At 42.7% G+C, this 23,882-nt stretch overlaps 1 long non-coding RNA gene across 2 annotated transcripts; it reads left to right on the forward strand.

Annotated features, from left to right (window-relative positions):
• The first annotated feature begins 10,490 nt into the window (after positions 1-10,490).
• LOC104861290 lies at positions 10,491-13,527 on the forward strand. 2 transcript variants are annotated; one of them, XR_779947.1, is made up of 3 exons: positions 10,491-10,591; positions 10,671-10,745; positions 13,219-13,527. It is a non-coding gene; the product is annotated as an uncharacterized LOC104861290 (long non-coding RNA). The 2 variants fall into 2 exon arrangements; XR_779948.1 differs by having other exon boundaries at positions 10,491-10,576.
• Positions 13,528-23,882: the final 10,355 nt, after the last annotated feature.

Raw genomic sequence — 23,882 nt, forward strand, 5'->3', positions numbered from 1 at the left:
CCCTGGCCCTTTTACTTTTTTATTTTGAGACAGGGTCTCATTAAGTCACTTAGCTGCCCAGGCTGGACTGGAACTTCTGATCCTCCTGCCTCAGCCTCCCAGAGTGCTGGGATTACAGGTGTGCACCATATCTGACTTACTTCACTTTCAACCCACATTTCATGGGTTTGTAGAATTCATTCTTTTCATGAAATACCTTATCCACAAAGAGTCCATCTATTGTAGATCATAATGCTTCTAGGTCATTCCTCATTAATGCAGGAAGTCACAAAATTTAAGTTTACCTCATTGCATCACCTGTTGAATAATAACTTGTAGGAAAAATTAAAATAACAGTACTTCTAAAATGAAAAAGTACTCAAGAATGCATTGACTGTTCTTTTTTTTTTTTTTGAGACAGGGTCTCACTCTGTAGTGGAGACTGACCTGGAACTCACTGTGTAGCCCAGGCTGGTCTCAAACTCACAGCTATCCTCCTGCCTCAGCCTCCTGAATGCTGGGATTACAGGTGTGTGCCACCACGCCCAGCTGACTGTACTAATAGATTTATAGTATTTCAAAATTAAACTGGTGGGGAAAAATGCCAATACTTTGGTCAAAAAATATTTTTGCTATTTGAGACAGTGTATTATTGTGTAGTCCAGACTGCCTTTGAACTAAGTGGGCCCAGGCTGGCCTCAAACTTCCAATGGTGCTCCTGCCTCTGTCTCCCGAGTGCTGGAATGACACACACATGCTGCTACACCTGGCTTCAAGAGCATAATTTTAAACAAAATTTTAAAAGGTAATTTATTTAATTTTTGTCTGATTTTTACTTTCCTAGTCATCATAGCAACACTTGAAATAAATAGTGTCTAAGATTTAAAACTCTAAACAAATAAAATCCAGCAGGATCTTAGATTCATATTATATTGCTATGTCCCGGGCCAGGGATTTAGCTCAATGGTTCCAGTGCCTGCTTTGCAAACACAAGGGCCTGAGTTTGATCCCCAGTAACAGAAAACAAAACAAAACAAAAATTATATTGCCTTGTAGTTTGGGTCCCGGGGTTCCATTCTGTGCAGAAAATGAAGAGAATTCATTCTCGGCTGGTGAGATTTTGATTTCCTCTAACCAGAACATGATCTGTGCTCTTGGACCAGAACCTGAGCCAGATCACCTGGCCTCTGACCAAGGGTAACCCAGAGCATGGTTCACTGGCCTTGTGTCTCTGAACACAGCCAAATTAACCCCATTATTACACTATTAGCCACACTACCACTGCCCAGAAAATGAAATGTGTTTTGTTATTACAGGAACACGTCGGCAATTAGTAGCTGTGCTGGATTTAAAATTTTAATATGCTTACACAGTGTAAATATTGTACGGCTTCGTCCTCTGTCATTTCTGCTGCTTTCCTTGCAATACAACAGCAGCCACCGGCAGTGGAAAGCTAATGATCAACACGAACATGAGGAAAATTGAGTAAGTAGAAAGATTTGGTTTGGTTCAGTTCGGTTTGAGTTAGAGGAGGCAACTTCCTAACAAAATATGCCTACTTAGAAGATAAATCATTATATATAGCTTTGCCTGCTAAAGGATCAGGAGCAGTATGGGCTGGAAAGCACCTTTTCAGCAACCGGAAGGGAGAGGAAGGGTTGTGGTAGAGGAGGTACCAATAACCCCATGAAGGCATCGTTTAGAAGCCAAAGCTAAGGAGTTACAGCTGCTGCTTTTTTCCTTCTAGAAGTTGTGTTTTAGATTAATGGATTCAGTTTTCTGTCTCCTGGATAGGATGCCAGCATGTGAACTAATAAAATATACACCCTCCTCACTTGGGATCATCTAAATCTGATTTGTAGGTGGCTCAGGAATGCAAAGGAAAAATAAAAAGCAGAATTGCCATCATAAAACTCTCAGAAAGTCCCTTCTGCTCTCCTCTGTAATCCCTGTAAGCCACACGTTAGGACCAACAGAGGAAACACTGAGCCCAGCTAGTGATGTATCCTAGGGCCGACAGGATTGAGTTTCTATAAGTCTTGTCAGGGTTTCTTGTGGTGAATGGAGAGATGAGAGCAGCTAGAGACTTGATCTCATGTCTGGAGGGTGACCGTTGCGGTCAGAGGTACTCAGGGGCTCCACGTTTGTGGAGGGAGGTTGCAGGGAGCCGAGCTGAGATGTTGAACCTGGGTGTGGAGCAGGGGTGCTCAGCCCAGATACTGATCCCGGAAGCTGATCCTGGAAGCTGAACCTGGACTATGAGTCGGGGGTGGGGGAGGATGCAGAGAGGAAGGATTTTAATGTAGGGTGTCTTTATTTTTCTGAAAGACTTCCATTCCTTGCCCATTGTTAGGTAATTGCCACACTGCTTTAATTATTTCAGATTTTAAAAATACCTTCATTCTCACAAGCGCAAGGTTCCAAGTTGGATCCCTGGTACAAAAAGAAAATCAAAAAAACCTTCATGTCCCCTTAGCCCCATGATCTTTATTTTCTTAAATATGCAATTTCCTACATTTCCAGTCTGACACATGGACTGGAATGTGCCAAGTCATGGAGGAGTTGAATGTTAATTTCACTAACTCATAACTTAATTTCGTAATTTTGGGGAAGATTACAAATTTTTACAGGACTTAGTTTCTGCTTCAAAAAACAGGTATTTTTGTGTGCTTCTAATTCTGTTTGTCCTGTCAGTAATGTTTTGTAAGTTTTCACTATGCTTCTAACATACTTATGCTTAAATGTTATATTCATGACAATATAAAAATATGTTCAAATCAAAAGACAGCATTTAAAAAGGTTATCAAGTACTGAGATCATGGTTTCTGAATGTCATTCTTTGCTAAAACACACCACGGCTCTTGGGAGAAAAAAAAATGTGAAAAATGAATGTATAACTTCTCTGGCTGCAAATCAAGAAAATATTCAGACACCATGGAATAAGGAATGCCGCCGAGGGAGAGAAGGATCCCTTTGCCAGCAGGACACACCCCACACACCTCCACAATCACGCCTTCCTGCCTTCAAAAGGCAGGGGGCTTCTTCCTCTTATTCTAGTGACCTAACGTTCTAAGCATTTCGAAGGTATACAATTGCATGCTTAACTCTTTCGATAACTGGCAGTTCAGCCATTGGCAGGAGTTTTCAGCTTGACTCAAAGACGCCTTTTCTGCTGCGTGGACTCGAAGACGTTGTGCGAGGAGGAAGCGCATCTGCGTGTGCTAATCCACGGAGATCAGCACTTTCTCTGCGCCTAGGGTTCAACCGGAGGCCAGTATGCGGAGGGGGACGAACGGCAGAGGGAGAAACCTCACCGTTCCATTGGAGAGAAATAAAAATAGCTGCAGTGTTATCATTTTCGAATTGGTGCTGGGAAGGCGCAGGCGTGACCACATCCAGGAGGGTGCAGCCGAGCTGGGGGAGCCCTTGGAGGGCTGTGGGTGAGGTGGGGCCTAGGTACTGTCCGCCAGGGCGGGACCCGCAGACGTCGGCCTGCCTCTGACCCCAGGCCGCCCCAGGAGGGGACCAGACCGAGCATGCCTGTCCCCGGGAGGACGGAGTGGGAGGGGAGCTGGAACACGTCCCCACACTCGTGTGGTCTTAAATACTGTTTTCCCCATCGCAGAAAAGGAAATGGGTTTGTTGCTTGGGACGATAACAATGGAACATCTGCCTTTTTTGTTTCGTTCCTGTAATTTGAGATTCTGGGCACAGCCCCTCCTTGGGTAATGACAGCTGATATTTAGAGCGCACAGCCTGTCTGGTAAGCAACATGCCATCTGACAGACTGAAAGGCCAAAAACCCAAAGAGGGAGCAGGGCTCACATGCTGGAGCCCGTCTTTGTTTAGGGGTGACGCACCATCCCCCTACCACCTGGCACCTGGGGTGAGGACAGGAGACACCACAGGACATAAGATTCAGGGCAGGAGTTAAGACAGAGATTTAGACTCAGATTTTCTCAAGAAAATTGGAAAAATTGCTGAGGATGTCATAAGGCAGAAATGGCATAAATATTTTGTAAGGATTAATGCTCAATGCAAATATTTTTCCCTTTCTTGAAGAAGCATGTCCCAGATGCCAGCTCCCAGCCCGGAAGTTGGGACGAAGGAAGTTAGGGACAAGAAGGTACCGGCACGGTAACTGCTGGCGTTGCTTGGCTGGGCCAGGAGAATGGGCTGGGGGATCTCTTCTGGCTTGAGTGTACTCAGAGCTTGTGCGGCTGCAGGGTCTCTGGGCCAGAGGACTGGGAATAGAGGTGCTAGCAGGAGAGCAGTGAGCCAGGACACATGGGAATGGGATGTGGAAAATGGACAGAAACATGAGGGCTGAAAAGCAGCTTAAGGGAAGAGCACACTGCAGGAGAAAGCACTGACTAGTATGTGAGTATCAAGAGATGTGCACAGCCTTCTTTCAGTGTGGTGTTGATCGTCCATGACCCATGCCACACGCCGGACTGTGTGTGATGTTGCTTTTCACTTGACTGCTCCCTAAACCTTTGCCAAGTTCATTCCTTCTTCTCACCTAAATTTATTTTCCACTGGTATGAAAAGATCATGAAATGATACTTACTTATGGGTCCATGCGATTCTGATGTGTGCATGCATCACAGAATGTTTAAACACATCTGTGTAGAAAAAATTCAGCCCGTGTTCGTGGCAGAAACATTCAAAACCCCTTCTCATCATTATCTGGAATGCACAGTAATTGTCACTCTGTGCACACTGGAGCTTCTTGTTCCCGTCATTTCTAAAGGTTTTGCTTCTGTGTTCACCATGAAATTTATTGCTCTGTGCATACACAGACTTGCTAAGAATATACGTTATGGCGCCTGAACACCTAACCCACAAGCTCCCCCGTCCTTCAGATACCTCACTGGCCTCGGGACTCACTGTTGGAATTTGTTTTTCACTTCTTGCTGAATTTCAGTTCTCTGGCAAAGCTTGGGAGGGAATCTCTGTAGTACTTTTATTGACTCTGAAGCTAAGCATATTTAACTTGTCCTTAATTAAATTGCCAGCGTGGGATCCTGTCAGAAGGTTGAACTACAATTTTCTGGATGTCATCCAGCAAGCCAAATTTTCATTTTGCTTTCAGAGTGGCTACAAACATCACTTCAAGTCTTTTTGGTCTCTTGGAGAGTCCTGCTCCCCTCCTCCGCAAGGGTGGTCAAGGGTGCTAATATCAACTACCAGACCTCAATGGCTCTCCACATTATCATTTTCCAATAAGCAAAAAAGAAGACAAATAATCTGTCATAAACTACAGTGTTTGGTCTGCAGGCAGAGCTAAAAGGTAGGGGAGGTGGGACTCCTGGGAGTGGCTTCTTCCAACTCCTGCATGCCACAAAGGAGCCTGGCCTCGGCCTTGGGGTAGACTCATTCCTCTCCATTTTCATTTCTCCATTTTCCACCATGGGAAGGTGGTGTTTGGGTATCTGAGAGCCCCTGTGTGCAAGCCCTGTGTGCCCCTATCTTTGGTACTTTCTGTCTCCAGTCCCCTCAGCTGCATCCCTGCAACCAGAGTCTTTCAGGTGAGATTTCTGGGGCCAGGCCATGTGTGGTATCTTCTGTGAGATGTGCACAACTGAGCCTTCTGCCACATTACCCAGCACCTCTGCTGGGAAGCAGCCAGCTGGCCCAGCTCCAGAACCTTGGGCCTGACTGTAGCCAGCACCATCTAACAGTAGTGTGTTTTTCCTGCTGCTTGACAGCTGTGGAAAGATTTTTCTATTATTATCCTACTTTTAGCAAAGTGCAGCATAATGAATTACCAATCTACAGTGTCGTAGCAGTTTGTGAACTCCCGTGCAGACCATGGTAGGGTCAGCAGCATCTGCAGCACAGGGTGGATCTGCGGGGTTGCACCCTCAGCCGCTCAATGTCTGGAAAGAGGGATCCAAAGAAAAGGGCAGCACCCCTGAAGTCAGAGTACAGTGAGGAGGGGGCTCAGATCTGGTGTGCTGGGAAAAACATCAGGTAAGCATTCAGTAAAAAGGAGGAAGGAGGGAGGAAGCAAGGAAGGAACAAGGGAGAAGAGAAAGCAAGGAAGGAAAAAATAAACCCAGGGATTTAGTGGTGCCACCACCTGCCTCCCAAGCACAAGATTCTGAGTTCAATCCCCAGTGCCAAAAAACAAAACAGAAAAGAATAAAGAATACTCAAAGTTCTGCTTCACAAGCACAAGGTCCTGAGTTTGATCCTCAGTACAAAAACAACACACACACACACACACACACACAAAAACAAAACATAAAACACACACACATCTGAAAGTTCAAGTGATATTTTGGAACATCATAGAATAAGGTGACTTTCTACACATGTACACATCCATTGATGGATGGAGGTTCTGAGATTTTTGTTCAAAACCCCAAATAAGAAGGTGATGAAAATCAAAAACTATGTATTCTCTCCCTGGAAAGTCAGTCAGAGTCTCTCTCCCGCTCTTTCTTTCTCTCTTTTCCTCTCTTTCTCTCTCTCTCCCTCTCTCTCTCTCTTCAGGAAGTTTCAGCTTATTTAGAAAACTGATATTCCTGTTACCCAAATCCTACTTTGATGAATATGAAATTTTTCCAACAGTCTTTATCTTACCAATTATCTCACTGAAACCTATGATAGCAATATCTGCAGCCCTGGTACCGTGGGGCCCAGTCCAGGACCTTCAGTTTCTTTGGGATTGGAATGATGAGGTCCCAAGGGAGAGGAGACACATCCTCTGTGGTTTTACACAGCCACCTGGTTCCCACAAAGGCCAAGGTGCTTTGGGAACCATCCAAGAGATCACAGGCTGGACTCTGAAAATACAAGACCCTTCCTTGCTCACAACAGTTACTATTCTTTAAAGACAGATGATCTAGAGGAATAAGAAAAGGTGAAAAGACCATTTTTGTCAGTGAGAAAGATCATCCCTGGACATAGACTGTTAACTGTTGTGGACACCATAAAGCTTGAAGGGTGGAGAACAGAACACACCGCTGCACGCATCCTTAGATTATGTTGTACCCCACTATTTCAAGATATCTAGAAGTGCCTCTCCCTTTTCTCTTACTTTCCTTCCAGGTTTAAATTCACTTGGCAATGCGATGTTTCCATTCAGTCAGCTAATTCATTGTACATCATCACTGAGAGGAATTGTGTGCACATGTGCTCACTAGGAAAACACTTCTGCTTGTGGATTAAAGGCACAGGTTGGGGCACTGGCAGACACGTGCCTGGTGGGCTCCTTCCTGGTTCACAGATGGCGCCTTCTGCGTGTGCCCTCACAGAGTGGAGAACAGAGAGAGGAGTCGGACTCACCTGTGTCTCTTTCTATAAAGGCACAAAGCCCGTTTATGAGGCCACAGTAAGACCTGATCACCTCCCAAAGGTGACTCTTCTTCCTTTCCCTCCTCCTCCCTTCTCTTTCTGCTCCTTCTCTTTTTCCTCCTTTTCTCTTCTCTCTTCCCCCATTTCCTTTGGTTCCTCCTCCTCCTCCTTCTCCTTTTCCTCCTCTGCCACATTCTTTTCTAGCTTCCTTTTTGCAGTATTTAGGATGAAACCCAGGGCACTTGGACTGAGCTCCATCACCAGCCCTTTTTAATTCTTTTTTAAAATTTTAAGGCAGGGTCTAAGTCACTAAATTGCCCAGTGTGAGCTCAAATTTTTTATCTTTCTTCCCCAAATTCCCAGAATTCTGGGATTACGAGCATGATCTGCCACACGCAGCTGCCAAAGACTACCTTCTGACACCGTGATTTTAATGAATGAACTTGAGGGGACCCAGAATCTGTGTTACTCCTGGTCACATCGTTGTCTTTTTGCCTTAGTGAAAGCCTACAGACAGTGCTACCCAGGGCATAAGCACAAATTCAGAATATTGAAAGTACAACCCCAGTGTAACTCTGCCAGCACTTCCTGGAGAAGCAAGGCTTGGATCGAGCATTTTATTTCCATCTTGTGTCCCCACAGAGAGGCAGGTCTTGGTGGGGAAAGTGGTATAGCTCGGAAGCCATTCTCTCAGGAATTAAATACAATTCCACTAACTCCTGCAATGGGTTGAGTGGTTATATACTCTTCTCCTTACTTTTCCTAAATGCAGATAGAGATCAATTAAATAAGTAGAGCAAAGCGTTCTTTTAAAAATGCAAGTCTCCAGCTCTTAGAAAATTCTAGAAAGATTTTAAGCCCCTGATGCTTCTCCTTCTGAGACTCAGAATATTCCCTTTATGCTCCAGGTTAGCCAGGAAGGACCTCAATCTAGAGCGAATAACAGGTCACCTTCTCAAGGGACCTGACTCCTTGACATTTTATTTTTTGAACAATCAAGTTGTTGCATGCGGTGCCCCTTCTGAGGACACTAAATCGAAGGTTTCTCATCTTAAGATGTCTCTAATCATTGACTGGCGCCTCTTTCCTCATTTCTTAAAATTCGAATGTGAATGATCCTGGGGTGTGCAGTTACTAATTAAAACAAAAGACAAATGAGAAGGAGAGAAAGTCTGAGGTTGCTCCTGTTAATTCACTGTCTTTTTTCTGGGTGGAGGATTTCTAGCTGCCCAGCATGGCCTCTGCCTTACTACATCCCTGGAGCTGGGTCGGTGGGGCTCACGTGCAGTTGAAGACCCAGATTCGAGATGCCCTTTGAGAGCCTCGCCTCACCGGCAGCCCCTATGTCTCCACCTCCCCAAGGTGGACGCAGAGAATAAGTCCAGAGGAGTCAGACTCTGCTAATGGTAGTGCTCTCAGGCCCAGAGCCTGGGATTCTGGCAAGCTCTTGTTCACTGTCCATGTCTGGAATGAAAGATATCAGCTCCTACCCTGCTATTTCCAAGTTAAACAGTGTTGGAAAAGCATCTCCTGAAGCCCTGGCTTGATGAGATTCAGGATTTGTCAGCGAGACCGTGATGCAAGCCTGAAATAAGAACACTCCATTCCAGCCTCCTGGGATTAGGGATTGAGGGCTCACATTTCCACCTGCATTTTCCCATTTGTGCAATTTGTTTTAATAAAGAAGGAATGAGTACATTCTCTGCCAAGCTTGTGCGGCTAATGATACAGAGAAAAAAGAGCTCATAGGTTAATTTTGAGAAGGAAATAAATGTGTGGCAACTTGCGTGTACTTAGTACTGGGCAGGGTATTAATTTGCACCTTTTTTTCCTCTCTTTTTTATCTTTTGCATTGCAAAACAATTTCTAGAGTTGAGCAACGTACCCCTATGCTAGCTAATAGCTAAGTGCAGAAGCCTAAATTTGTACATATGTTTGTCAGAACTCAAAACATTTTTGGTGTCTCTAATGTTAGGCTCTCAAATGACATTTCTGCCAGGGTGCAAATAGGACTTTACAGCAACTCTTTGCCTACCCCTCCCGATGCTAGCAACGTTGAATGTGTGGCATAAAATTTCCTATTTTGTCTGGCATCAGCATTAAGCTCCTCAGGTTGGTGAAGGAACTAATAGCTATAGCTATTAAATCATGATGATTATGAAAATGCTGCGCAGTCTATAAAAGTTTCCAGAAATTGGTCCTGCAGAAAAATCCCTATTTATTTCTGTTGCACCAGGAAAGGATAAACAGAATTGCTTTTTTCGAGATACTGAAGATGATATTCTCCTCTAAGGGTGAATACAGTCACAGCTGGGCCTTTACAATTGTGACTCATTTTAAGTGCCTCGTTGTTAAAACTGGATTGTTTTGGATTGCGACTTTATTCAATTGAGACAATTATGTGTTCTGTGTGATTCAAATCAACAATTTCAGGCAGCAGTTGATTATTGCAGCCTAATTTGTTGTGGCTTTTGCTTTTTTAGACAGCCATTGGATATCGCATTCTGAAATTAGATTTTAATTTCCTTATGTGGGAATTTCACGTGTGTATTGTACTAGATGTCACCAGGACACTCTCCCTGTGCAAGTTCATGAGCAAACTCCTATCGATCCACCACCATATGGGTTCCCAGATTTGAAGGCAGGAACCTGTCTTCCAAAAAGGGCACCTAGGTCTGGGACACCTAGGTACACTGGCAGGCCTCCCTCTGGGTCCCTGAGCCCCAGAAGGGGTGCGTGAAAGAGCTCCTCCCTGGCTGTGTTCTTTCTTCTCTGTGCCTACTAGGAAGGAATCGTTGGGAACAAGTAGAAGCCCCAAGAACTGCTGCCATCAAGATGAAGCAAGTACAAGATAGTTGGTCAATGATTATATTGTAAAAGGCAACAATAGTACAGGGCATGTTTCCATGAATCATCCTCAAAATCCTCCCCTCACTTTGAGCACACTCGTACCATTGTTCTGGCCGCTTTCTGCAGCAGCTCTGGAGTCCTCCTTCCTGAGGGTTTTTGTAGAGTGTGATCAAAATCTTGTGAGTGTGGCTGCCAGGGCTGGAATAAGAAGACTGACACTGTGTCCTCCTCCACCTTATTCACCAGATCTGGCACTGTGGGACTCCTGGCTCTTCCCCAACGTCACAATGACCACAAAAGGGAAACATTTTGAATCCATTCAGGACGTGGAGGCAGCCAGAAGAGTGCAACTAAAGACCCTCAGAAAGGAGGACTCCAGAGCTGCTACGGAAAGTGGCGAGGAGATGGGATGAGTGGTCCGGAAGTGGAGATGATCTTGAGGGTGATTCATGACAAGGTGTCCCTTACTACAATACATTCTTATAATTTAAACATGCACCATATTTGTTGATCGCTTCTCATTCCTACCTCAACAGGTGGAAATTTACAGAGCCCTGCTCTCTCAGGGCTGTTGGTAATCCAGGGTGCCAGTGATGATGAAACTTATTCAGGTAAACACACCTTGCCTCCCCTGGTTATGCGTCTGTGGCCTTAAATGAGCCTTGTGAAAGCTGCAGGGCCCACAGCAGCATTTGGTTCAGGGATGGTTTCTACTCTAGGCTTGCCTGCCACGCCCTAGGGGATGGCAGGGCAGGGCAATCATCACACCCTGTGGAGAGTGATGCTTTTCACCTTGGAACATACACAAAATCACTGTAGCATTGGGTTGTCTTTGCCTAATGCAAGGGCTCCTTCCAAGCTAGCAGGAAACAGTGTACACAAGACAGGCAGAGTTGGGTGGGGCCACGTGGGGGGTGAGCTGTTAGATGTCTTAAGAGCAGTGCAGAGACTACTAAAATATTCCAGCTTGTAGCAATGGCCAGCTTTGTTTTAGATAAATAAAACTACTGTCATGGAAATATTATATGGATAACAATCTACCTAACTGGGATTTAATTAATATATGCAGGACTCCCACATCCATACAAACATGATTCCTCTGGGTCTGTAGTCAGCTAGCATCTACCTTAAGTGATCGTCAAGGGCTAGCAGAATTGGAGGTGATCTGTGAGTAACAGCCCTTCCCAAATCAAAGGATGGATGATTTTGTGGTTGATTAGACATCCTATGAGAAATGGAGACTGATGTAAGAGCAACATTAAGAGAATACAGAGCCCCTCCCCACCCCCAAGTAGTTCCTGTTTTGTAAATTTGCCATTAAGACCCAGCAGGTCCCAGGAGCTGACTCACTGCCTCAGGGAATCCTGCAACCTATGCCAGAAATTGATATGATTGTGCCTTCCATCCAGAAATCAGAGGTCTCTGCTGCAAAGAGGTATTCGTTCATAAAAACTGATAACTGCATGGAAAGTAAGAATATTTGACTGGGGTCAGAGGAGAATCAGCTAACATATGCGGGGAATCTTTGAAATGATTTGAATGTGCGTCCTACCGGTGTCAATACCCAGACCAGGAAACGCATGGCCTTAGTAAATATGCAACCTGCAAAGCAGACAGGGAACCCCTCTGCGTAGGTTTTCCTTTGGAAAGACCTCTGGAACACAGAGGAATCTTTGTCACAGGAAGGGAAAGATGAGCTGTGATTTGGAGGAGAAGGTCCTGCGCGGGATCATGGTATAATTCTGTTCCACCTTTTGATGTATGGTGTTACATCTTGAAACCTGAGATCCTCCAGGGGATTTGTAGATGCTCTGTGCAAACCAGACTCTTTTACAGTTCACTGAGATTTTTAATTTGTTGATGACAAACCCAACCCAGACAATCAATAGAATCTGGAGTGAAGGGAGAGACTTTCCACTTGACTCTCACTGTGGTCTAATTAATTTTATTTCGCTCCTGTTGTACAGAACAAGATCCTAAGAAAAATGATTTTTTTTTATGATGCAGCAAATCAGACAAATTCTTTTGCAAGTTCACTTCCTCCTCCTGTGGTCCTGTCCATGTGCCAACACCCATGTTCAGGTCCTTGTTGATTCTCCAAGTGTCTGCTCTGATGTCCTGATCACACATTACATAACATTGTGAAGTTGCACAATGAGAATATCATGGTTGTGGCTTTAGTTTCATAAGAGCTGTTCATCACACCAATTTCCTAAATCCATCAAGGATGAGATCATTGTGCTTTCCCCCAGTAACTACAGGATTATCTTCAACTCTGTGGTCTGCTGTTTAAAACTGTACAAAATAATCCTGCACAGCTTTATATTCCACGTCTCCTCTGTGCTCATCTCCTACTATCCCAAACCTGTGGAGAACTAGCTCTCCTCCTCCTAACTCTCCAGATTAGCCCCGTGTTATCACAACTCCCAAATCATGAATGCAGGCTCTCTTTTGCATCAGACACAGTGCAGTTGTACTGTCTGATTTACAAGGGGCAATCTAAAACTTCAGTGAACGTTTAAATTTAAAAACCCTTATCACAATAAAAAACACATTGCCAATAATGATGGCATGTGTATCCAAAACTAGGTGGGGAGTATTTTGGGTATTTTGAGATGGATTAATGGCAATGTGTGTTTTGTTGAAATAAATTATTTTGATTTAAATAGTCGCGATGTTTTTATCACATCATATTGTTCAAATGTTTATCTTAATTTCTGTCATGAGGCTGTGTCCTCATCCACCTTACTCAATGGATCTGACACTGTACAATTTCTGACTCTTACTCAAAATCAGTATGATGTGAAACAGAAAAGTTTTGATTTGATTCAGGACATCGAGGCAGCCAGCACAGCACAACAAAAGATCCTCAGGAGAGAGGACTCCAGAGCTGCTGCTGAAAGTGGCAAAGACTCTGGAATGAGTGTGTTGGAAAACATATACTGTTTTGAAACTATCACCTACAATAATGAAAATATTTGTTGCCATTTATTTCTCAGAGATATAAACTTTCTGATTAGAAACTTAAAGCCTAAAATTTCCCCTAAAAAGACTAATTGCTTTCCTTATCTTGACATTTAACAGCTGTTGAGGGGCACCAACTTTCCGGGCTGATACAGGAAGAACAGAAGAGGGGGTTCAAGCAGGCCCAGCATCCTTTGCTGAACAGAACTGGAGTCCCCAATCACACCACCAAGGTTCTGACAAGGAAGGCTGAGGGGGATTCAGGACACAGCTGGAAAAGTCAGACCGGAGGCCGAAGGTCTTGGACAGCAAATCTTGGATGCTCTGGGGGAAATTAAAGAGTGGTCCTCAGAGTGACAGAGCTGCAACACAGAGAAGTGGACAGCATCTTTAAAGAGGATGCTAGGGACCGGTATTCTTGGTGGAAAAGGAACCACATCTGGAACCAAAGCAATGTCATATTAAGAGTCTGAGAAATCTTATAAAGAGAAAATTCTTATTAAGGTATACACACATATGCATAACACAGGGGCAAAATAAGGAGGGGATTCCAGAAGAAGTTTAGACCATGAAGGATCGGAAGAATAGGATTCTCAGAGATAGAAAATTTAGGAAGGAAAAGGGAGTTGGAGAAGAAGATAGCTCTTGATTATCATTCAGAGAGAAAAGTGACAAAGACATACACACCTCAAGAATGCTGATAATCACGTTCCGCAATTGCAATTCTTTTTTGTGGGGTGGGGGAAAGGTACCGGGGATTGAACTCAGGGCCTTATGTTTGTGAGACAGGCGCAGTGGCACTGACCTAAATCCTGAGTGCAATTCTTTATTTCAGTGGAGACTGTCATTTCTTTAAAAGGTTTTCATTTAAGGAAAGTTTATAAGACCACTGGTCTTGGTGGCCCACACCTGTGAATTGAGCTCTCTGAGAAGCTGAGGTGGAAGGACTGTGAGTTTGACTCAATCTGCGCAACGCATTGACTGAGAAAGAAGTCCCTGTCTCAAACTAAGACAAATGTTAAAAGGAAAAGAGGCATATAGCTCTGTGTGAAGGCTCTAGGTTCAATATCTAGTACTGCAATAAAAGGAAGGAAGAAAAGGAAAAGAGAGGACAAAATGCACATGGCAGATGGCCTTGGTTGGATCTCTCGTGTGTCACTATCTTGAAAGTCTTGATGTAGCTCCTCCCCCCGGGGGGGAGCTGTTGGCAGAAGCTCCAGGCTGCTACTCACAGTGGCTACTCTCCAGGTACCACTTCCTGTAATGACGGAATGTGGATGTACACAATACAGCCTCAAAAGTGGTAGCACGCCACTTTCCAACTTTCTATCCATGACCACAGAAAGCTGGAACTGTAAACTTGCTGGCTCCACAGTGAGTTACAATGGCAAAGAAGCAGCTTAATTTAGATTTGTTACTAGAAATCAATGACCGAACAATTCAAATTTCACCAGTGAGAAGCTGCCTTCTCCATCCTGGAAGCTGTGTACTTTACGATGACACTAAAGGGACAATTTTCCTAGACAAACTGGGTGTACTTTGGGTAATCTCTATGTGGCAAGCACCTGTACCCTCATTTGCATCCACACAATTCCTTTTTAATCTGGTGATTATGTAAATAGCAAGGCAGATTTTTGACATCTCACTCGTTCATCTTGCCCTGGAAACTTGACTAGACATTGCATTGCAGGCAGTTTGCTATTTTAACACACACAAAAGATAGATTCGTTTAAGCAAAAAAGGCAGTGAATAGCTGTATCTCTCCTTTCTGAATGTCGAGGTATTTTTGTCCTATTGTATAAGTGCTAAAGATTTATGGAGCTGGAGGGGCCCATTTAACTCTCTGCTCAAGTCCTGGCTCCTGCTGTTTCTATGTCTTCTCCACCTCTCCGCTCCTATGAAGTCACCTTTTTGACTATGTCTGCGGTTGTTTGAGACCCACTGAAAATGTCTTTAAAAGCAAGACCAAGTGAAGAGAATCTTGTGCATTGTCTATAAGCTACATAACAGTTTTTCATAGGCACGTGTTATAATAATGCTGTTTTATTCTTGTAATCACACAGCTAACAATGCAATATGTATCATTAAAAAACCCCAAAGCACAAAAGTTAAATTTTACAAACACATCTTTTCTATGACTATTCCCTATGAACTAGATTGCTCCTTGTATTGTATTTCACGAACTGCAAACTTATTTCATGAACTGAAAATGGTTAAACTTACTTCTCTGACCTTTTCTGAAAGCCAGAGGTAACACCAGCAGACTTTGGAGACACCGGAGCTGAAATGAGATGGCAAAGGGGACACGATGGATAGTGTGTCTGCTAGTGTCACAGAGCCTGGGTGTCCCTTCCCCTTCATTTGTTTTCCTTTTTTTTTTTTTTTTTTTTTTTTTTTTTTTTTTTTTTACCTGGCATTAAGCAGAGAGCTGGTGATCTCCAGGTGGGAGGCAGGTTGTCCTGTTGCAGCCCCTGTGCCTTAACCACAGGTAGCAGGTGTCTGGCCCAGGACACCCCCCTGGTCACAGCCACTCTGTGCTATGGACCCTTTAGAGTAACACTGGACTATGTAAGAATGAAGAATTAATGGTCGTGCACGATTTATACGGAGTCAGCATTTCTCCATCCACCAAGCCTGAATTTACAAACAGGCTAAAAATGCATGTCTTTCATCAGTTTTAATTTTCTAATGCAGTGACCCATCCCAGCACTGTGTAATAACAGGTCCCATTGTGACAATTAAAATAAATCACCCTACAGAATATGCCATTAGAAGCATTCATGCCTCATCAGTAACTGAATCGTCTTATATAATATATCCTGAGGAAATATTTATAACTTTAGCTTCAGCTCCCCAAAGCATAAGCTGTTTAATATTCTGCCCTTGTAAATTTCTGAGAAATTGAAACATAGCTCCAGTATTATTTGCTGGGTGACAGTCTAATTTTGTTTTAATGGGGGGCACAAATGGATAATCATGAGCCAATAGCTTATTGATCTAAAATGGATTGCTTTCCCACGGAGCCCCAGAGAGAACCAAACTGATGTACAGCTTCCCTTTTCAAGAAACAGAACCTCCCCTTCTTTCTTGATAAAGGGGATCAAATTCTTTGGGAGAAACTTTGAGATGTAAAATTGTATTCCTCTTTCACTTAAGAAGCAGTCATTCTAAGCAACAAAGGAATAATTAGAAGTCAAGGGAAGGGTAGAAAAGCCACACAGCACCTCTTACCCAAGACTCCTCCTTACTCTCAAAGGAAGTTCAAGGGAGTGACAAGGCAGGTATCCACGTCACAAGGGACAATCCCAGATTCCATTTCTGCCATCACAAGAGCAAACTGAGCTGCCATCACACCCACTGGTAAGCTGTGCAGCTCCTGTAAACTAAGACAACTGGGGATAAGTCCCAGAGAGAGAACGTCTCTTTAAGACTGCTTTCCATTTTTGCAAGCTCAAGAAAGGGCTTTGAGGTGGCCCATGTTATGGCAAGCCATGGCCCTGGTACTGTAGCCAGGAGGACACAGGAAATCTAGACCTACTTCTCGGTGATAGAGGTACAGTGTGTCACATGGTTTGGGCTGTGGAGACAAACTGCCTCAGGCTGGAGGAGCAAGGACTGATGGTTACTCCTGATGGGCACAAAGCCTGGGGTGTCTGACCAGGGCTTCCTCCTCCCCTTCAGATGGCCACTTTCTGCTGTGTGAGAGAAGCAGGTTGGGTGTTGGAGGATGTGTCCGCCTCTTTTTACAGGGACAGAGTGGAGATGTCTACTCGGGAAGCTCCACTGTTAGGACCTCAGCTACACCTCTCATTTGGCCAACACACCAACCCCAAATGCCTTCACACAGGACGCCCTGACTAACAGGGATCACGAGCATGCTGTTGCTGGCACACAAGAAGTGAGATATGACAGCAGGAAGTGCCTGCCTAGAATTCTCCTCAGCTGGAAATATTTAAACAGCTACTTGGGGCTCCACTTTTCCTGGCACCTGGGGGTTGAGTGGCATTTGTTACCAGATGGAGGTCATGGGGGACTTCTTTTTAGGCTTTTGGTGTCCCAAACAAAGAAAAAGGAGTGAAGGTATATAGATTTATAGAAGACAGAGAAAGAAAGCAAGCATACTCTTCCATGTGAGAAAGGGCTGGTGGAGAACAGGGGCACAGTGGCTCTCAGGGTGAAGAGAAAAAGACCTTTAGTTTCCAAATACCTGAATGGGATCCCACCTCCTGTAATTATGGCATTGGGATGATTGTCCTTATCAAAAACTTATTTGGCTTCATGGTAGATGTAAGTTGTCCTATGGAAAAACTCTTTTGGCCTCTTGCCAGATGTAAATGAAGGATCATAAAGGGTGTCTTTTGATTCGTTGTGCCCATATGTAAATGAGGGGTTGGGACTATCATCTTTTGATTCATCTTGTGAATAGCACTGATTCCAGGGAAGCATTAGCACCAGTGTGTTTTCTCGCTGGGTCCCCAGGAAGTGTGCCCGATTCTGACGAAATCAGTTCACTGACAAAATCAGTTCAGTGAAGAACATCCCAACTGGACCTGAGGAGATGAAGGGAGGAAAGACAAGAAAATGAGCCCTGAGGCTGGGACTTTGGACAATGGCAGCACTTGGTCTCACTTTCCTCACACTCTGTTTGCTCTCAGTGGGAGGCAAAGTCACCAAGGCGATGCACGGTGGGCATGCGCTGTGATGGCCCTGAAGCTCCAATGCTCACAATTGTGGATCTCAAATCAGAAGAGGCCACTGTGGAAGTATATTTTCTCTACCCAAGTTACCTAGACAAGTACAGGCGTTTCGGCAAAAGAGCTTTGGCTTTCACCAGAATTGTAGGTTTGCTGTCCAGTATGGTGAGGAGAAAGGGGGATCTTGCAAGAGATCGGTGTTGCTGGACCCCAGAATGTGGGCTGGGTGAGGGGGAAGAGCAGATATCAAGGTGGAATGATACGAGTGTTTGTGGAGTCTGTGTCACTGAGATAGATACTTGTGGTAGAGCAAAGGACAGGATCCTCGGAAAAGAGGACTTCGGGAACTCTTGGAAGCAAGATATTGAAAGGATCACACACAAGTACATTAAAATCAGGAGTAATGATCAACAGAACATGGAAACAGTGGACAAAGAGTGAAAATAGTGCTAACATCGAAGGCAAAGGCCTGGTCATTGGGAAAAATGGCAGGAGGATAACATGAGAGTCAGAGCTGGCAGAGCTGAGAATTTGCAAAGCAGCAGAAGAAGAAATGTTCAGAAAATGGCAATGCAGCAAAAGAAGTAGGCATCCTGCTTTCCCTCTAGGCTCAGGGAGAACCCTGCCACCACCTGTGAGATCTGTAGGGATCTGTAAGTTTGAGTGAGAGGACCTGGCACAGGGTATCTCTCAAAGCAAGATGGTGCTGGGGCCTCCGTTAGCTTCCAACAGCTGCCATCCCTGAGCACTGCAGACTGGGTAGGATGCCAATAGAGTCTCAGATTTCTGGAAGTCTGAAGTCTAGAAGTCTGAAATGAAGGTCTTGGCAGAGCCAGGCTCTTTGAATGGCACTGGGGTAGATCCTTCCTATCTTCTCTCTAGGTTTCTGATGGTCTCCAGCTTTTCAGAGTTCATCTACTCTGGGCAAGACACTCCAGTCTCTGCTTCCATCATCACCCGGACTTCCTTCCTGTGTCTCTCCTTTCCTATAAGGACATCATCCTGTTGGACAGATGGCCACCCTACTCCACCCTGACCCCTTATAACTTCCATCTGATAAGATCCCGCTAGTCACAATCTTACATTTGCAAGTACTGGGGGATAGGACTTGAAGATATATCCCAAGTCTTCACTTAGATCCAAAGACAGACACACAAGGGGAAAAAAATTATTTCTGTATTGAACACAAATTATTGTCTGATTTAAATGAGTTTTATATCACAGAAGATAAAAAATACTAGAATAAAGAAGTAAAATCTTTCTGAACATGATAGCTTTATAGATCAGAAATCTAGGAAAATATCATACTTCTTATACTGATTTACTGAGATTACTGCAACTAATTAACTACAAACAGCGAATAAAAAGAAAAGCATCAGGAACAAGACAAGGATGTCTACTGCCACCACTCTTACTCAATATAGTTCTGGAAACATGAGCCAGAGCAATTAGACAAAAGAAGAAAATAAAAGGAATAAGGATAGGAAAGGAAGAAGTTAAACTGTCGTTATCTGCAGATAACATGATACTCCACAAAGAAGATCCCCAAAACTCCACCAAAAGACTTCTAGATTTAATAACAATTTAATATTCAATACCATAGTTGGATACAGAATCAACACTCAAAAATCAATAGCATTCCTGTACACAAATAACAAACTCACTGAGAGAGAAATTTGGAAAACCACACATTTAATAATAACAATGAAAAACAAAAACAAAAACAAAAAACCTGGCAATCAATTTAATAAAGGAAATAAATCAATCTAATAAGGAAATAAATGAACTTTACATTGAAAACTACAGTACTCTGAAAATGGGAAATCAAAGAGGATATCAGAAAATGAAAAGATATCCTTTGTCTTGGGTAGGAAGAACCAGTACCGTGAAAATTGCCATACTGCTCAAAGTTTTAAACAGATTTAATGCAATCTTGATCAAAATTCCAACAAGATATCTTACAGAATTAAAAAAATAATTCTAAAATTCATTTGGAATCAGAAGAGACCTAGAATAGTAGAGGCAACAAAGAAAAGGCTGGAGACATCACAATCTCAGAATTTAAATGATACTACAAAGCCTGTGTGATTAAAAACAGCATGGTACTTGCAAAAAAAGACTGGAGGATCAATAGAACAGACTAAAAAATGAAAAAAAAAACTTCAGACATACTCAGCCACATCATCTTTGACAAAGGAGTCTTCACTGGAAAAAAGATAACCTCTTTAATAATTGGTGCTGTAAAAACTAGGTTTTCACATGCCAATGTCTAAAAATAGATCCTATCTTTCACCATACAGTAGACTTAAATTGAAGAATGATTTAGATCAAAGATCTAAGTATTAACACAGAAACATTAAATTGATTGAAAGATAGAATAGGTAGAACTCTCGAAAACATTGTGTAGGCAAACAATTTATGAACAAAGTCTCGATCACACAGGAAATTGCACCAAAAATCAACAACTGGGATCTCATCTTATTAAAAAGCTTTCACACAGCAAATGAAATCACCAATACAATGGGTTTCATAGCTTGGGAAAATAATTTTTTTTCAGCTGTCTCTCAGACAAAGGACTAATATCTAGAATATATAAAGAACTCAAACAAATTAGACCCAGCAATTTAAAGATCCAATTAAAGAATGGGCATCGGAAATGAACAGATACTTCTCAGATGAAGGGGTAGATATGGCAAATAAATACATTAAAAATTTTCAAGATTACTGATCATTTGAGACATACAAACTAAAACAACACTGAGATTCCATCTCATGCCAGAAAGAATTGCAACCATCAAGAAGTCAACCAATAACAAATGCTGAAGAGGCCCCAGGAAAATGGAGCCCTTCTCCACTGTTGGTGCGAGTACAGACTGGGGCAACCACTGTGGAAATGAGTGTGTTGATTTCTCAGAAAATTAAAACTAAAGGTTCCATTTGACTCAGATATTCCCCTCTGGGTATCTTTTCAAAAGAATTAAAAGCATCTTACCACAGAGATATACACACACCCGTATTTATAGCACATAGTTTGTAGTAGCTAAATCTTGGAAATGCCCAAATGCCCATCAACTGACAAGTGGATAAAGAAGGTGTGGGTTTTTAAAAATATATATACAACGGAATGCTACACTTTCATAAAGAAGGATAAAAATGAGAAATTTCTAGATAAATGGATGGAACTTGAGGCTGCACTCTTAAGTGAAATAAATCGGATACATGTGTTTAAATACCACATTGTTTCTCTGGTGTCAGAAACTGAAAGTGGAAATAAGGACCAAAATGTATCATACACATTGGAAAATGGAAATGTTCAAATGAGAAGGGAACAAGTCTGGGTCGGGGGAGAAAGGACAAAAAAAAAAGAGCAAATAGAAGGAAAAAAAATGGAAGCACAGGTTTTGTAAATAAGGAGGGGAAGAGGGGTCGAAGGGGGAAATGGGAAAAGAAAGAAGCAAGATGTATCATGTACAGGTACACATTTCCTATGGTGAATGTTACCATTTTGTGTAACTACAATGTTCCAATAAATGTTTTGGTTCAAAAACTAAAAAGACATGCATTTACCAAGGGAGCTAAGGGGCTGAAAGAGCTCAGTAACGGGCTCTCCACTTGAACATGCCATGAAAATCTAGTGAGGGTGCTCACCCTTTGTCATAAGGGAAATAGTGATTAAAGCTACTCAAGCTATCACGTAACATGCATGCGGGTGGCTGAAACTAAAAGCCTGACAATACCAAGTGCTGGTGAGGGTGTTAAGCTGCCTGAGTGTGGCTAATACCCTAATCCTTACACACTGGCAGGATGAAATGGCACTGTGTGTTTGGAAAACAACCTGGCCTTTACTAAGAAAAAAAAATTTTTTTTAAAGGTGCAGAGCAGGGTACTGTTTCACAATTCTGAAGTCCAGAGGTTCAACATCAAGGCACCAACAGGACTCTCCCCTCTGAGTCTCCAAGGGAGGGCACTTCCTGTCTCTCTTACTTCTTGTGGTCCTCAGCTTCCCTTGGCTTGTGGTGACTTCCAGCCCTTTCTGTCTCTGATTTATCTAATAGTCTTCCTGGTGGCTCACTGTGTCTTCTCTTCTTGCAAAGACTTTAATCACTGGGCTTAAGTCCACTAAATTTACAATGCTCTCATTTTGAAGATCGTAACTTTATTACATCTCTCAAGGTCCAGTTCCACATTTAAGAGTTCCAAGTGGACATAAAAGCTCGGGAACATTATTCAGGAGATGAGTTTCTAACCCAGCAATCCTCCTATCCTCAAGAGAGAGTCATTTATTGAAATAATTATATATGCATACAAATTTTAGGTAAATATTGTTCAGAAAGGCAAGAAGGAAGACAACATGGTGAACACATAATATTTGTGACAATACACAGTAATGTCACACAGCCATAGAAGTAGTGTAGGAAAAGGATGGTGCTTTAACAAAACAATGACAAATTATGTATGATTCATAACTACTTTTGGGGAAAAATAGCAGATATAATATGAATAAAATATAAAAACTGCAGAAAGATTATGCTTCAGTATTTAAGAAATCATTATGAGGTATATTAATGCTTATTTTTGTACTTAATGTAAATTCTTTAGAAAGATGCTTCAGTATTTGTATTTATAGGGAAAAAATCTTAAAATTCTATCAAAGAAAGACATCATATAACAAAAAGCAACGTATAATCAAAACAACGAGGGAGGTGAATTGCAATTGATCCACTCTTACTAAATTCTAGGATTAGACTACCAAATACATGGAATATCCTTGAATTACTGAATAAAAAATTCAGAGTCAAAGGTATGTGAATACCAGCGTAAAGTCCTGGAGTAAAAGGGAAAAATATTTATGTTCTAGCTTTTAGTGTCGGATAATTCCTCAGGAATAAAATAAAAAGCGCTGGCATTAGTGTGGAAGGAGACAGGCCAAATGGATTTTAATGAACAACAGTATGTTTCAAGTAGACACTTACAAGGAGAAGTATCCCTTGTAACCAACAAGACTGCAAAGCGGATCACCAAGACTGTCCTTCGACTTTGACGTCAAAGTCAATGAGCCTACCAAATCCTGGAACTTGGAGCTTGAGCACCCAGCTTTTCACAAAACAGCACATGGAACCTCTATGTTCCCTACCTCCTGCGGGTCTTTTATTCCCAACCTGAACCCATTCCCACTTCCCAATATCTTTCTTTCCTGATGTGAATAAGGGGAAAGGACTGTCTATCCTGAAGGATGACAGTTATTGCCTGTGTCTCCCAAGAGAAACATGCATCACACCTAAACCTCTCTCCTCCATACTCCTCTCTTGCAATACTCAGCAGCCTGTAAATTTTAATTTAGGTCCTTGATGAAAAAGCTCAGGAATGAAGTTGCATAGGTCACTGTTTTTTGCACACGTCCCCATTTTACATCTTTTTTTTTTTTCTTTTTTTGTACTGGAACTCTGGACCTTGCACTTGTGAAGTAGGTGGTGGAACCACTGAACTGAATCGCTGGCCCTCTCATTTTACATCTTTTAGACCCTACCTCAACTTGCTAGCATTTCTTCCTGAGTGAGCCCATCTCAACCTCTCAGTAGTGAATGGATGCACTGTGAACAGTTGATTCAAACTTGATTCACGTGACTCGCTCCGGGTGCTGCACCCACTGGACATTTAGACTTGAGGACTCCAGTGTGAGGGAAACAGAAGGCTGCCTCCTGCAGGAGAACCAAACTCCTGAGCTCCTCTGTCTAATGGGGTGGTCAGGAGCAATCAGATCGTACCCAGCATTGGATTTAGTATTCAATGAAAATATTCAGTGGAAACAGCATGCAAATGCTCCAACTCATGTAGATTCAAAAACCTACATGATGAACGTACAGAAGCAAAAAATATAAACTTGTGTCTCAATAAGAAAATGGCAACATCCATGAATGCTAACAAATTTTATTAATGTGTATCAGTAAATATTATTTGTCACATTTTAAGTTCTTAATTATGATGTCACATCTTAAAATGTTCTACTGCATCTTTTTCCTTTTTCCTTTTAACCAGAAAATCATTTTCACACATACACACCAATCCTGAGTTAAATAAAATCAAATTGCA

This window comes from Fukomys damarensis, unplaced genomic scaffold, assembly GCF_012274545.1.
Source record: "Fukomys damarensis isolate Sample0158 unplaced genomic scaffold, DMR_v1.0_HiC HiC_scaffold_25, whole genome shotgun sequence".
NCBI classification, from domain to species: Eukaryota; Metazoa; Chordata; class Mammalia; order Rodentia; family Bathyergidae; genus Fukomys; species Fukomys damarensis.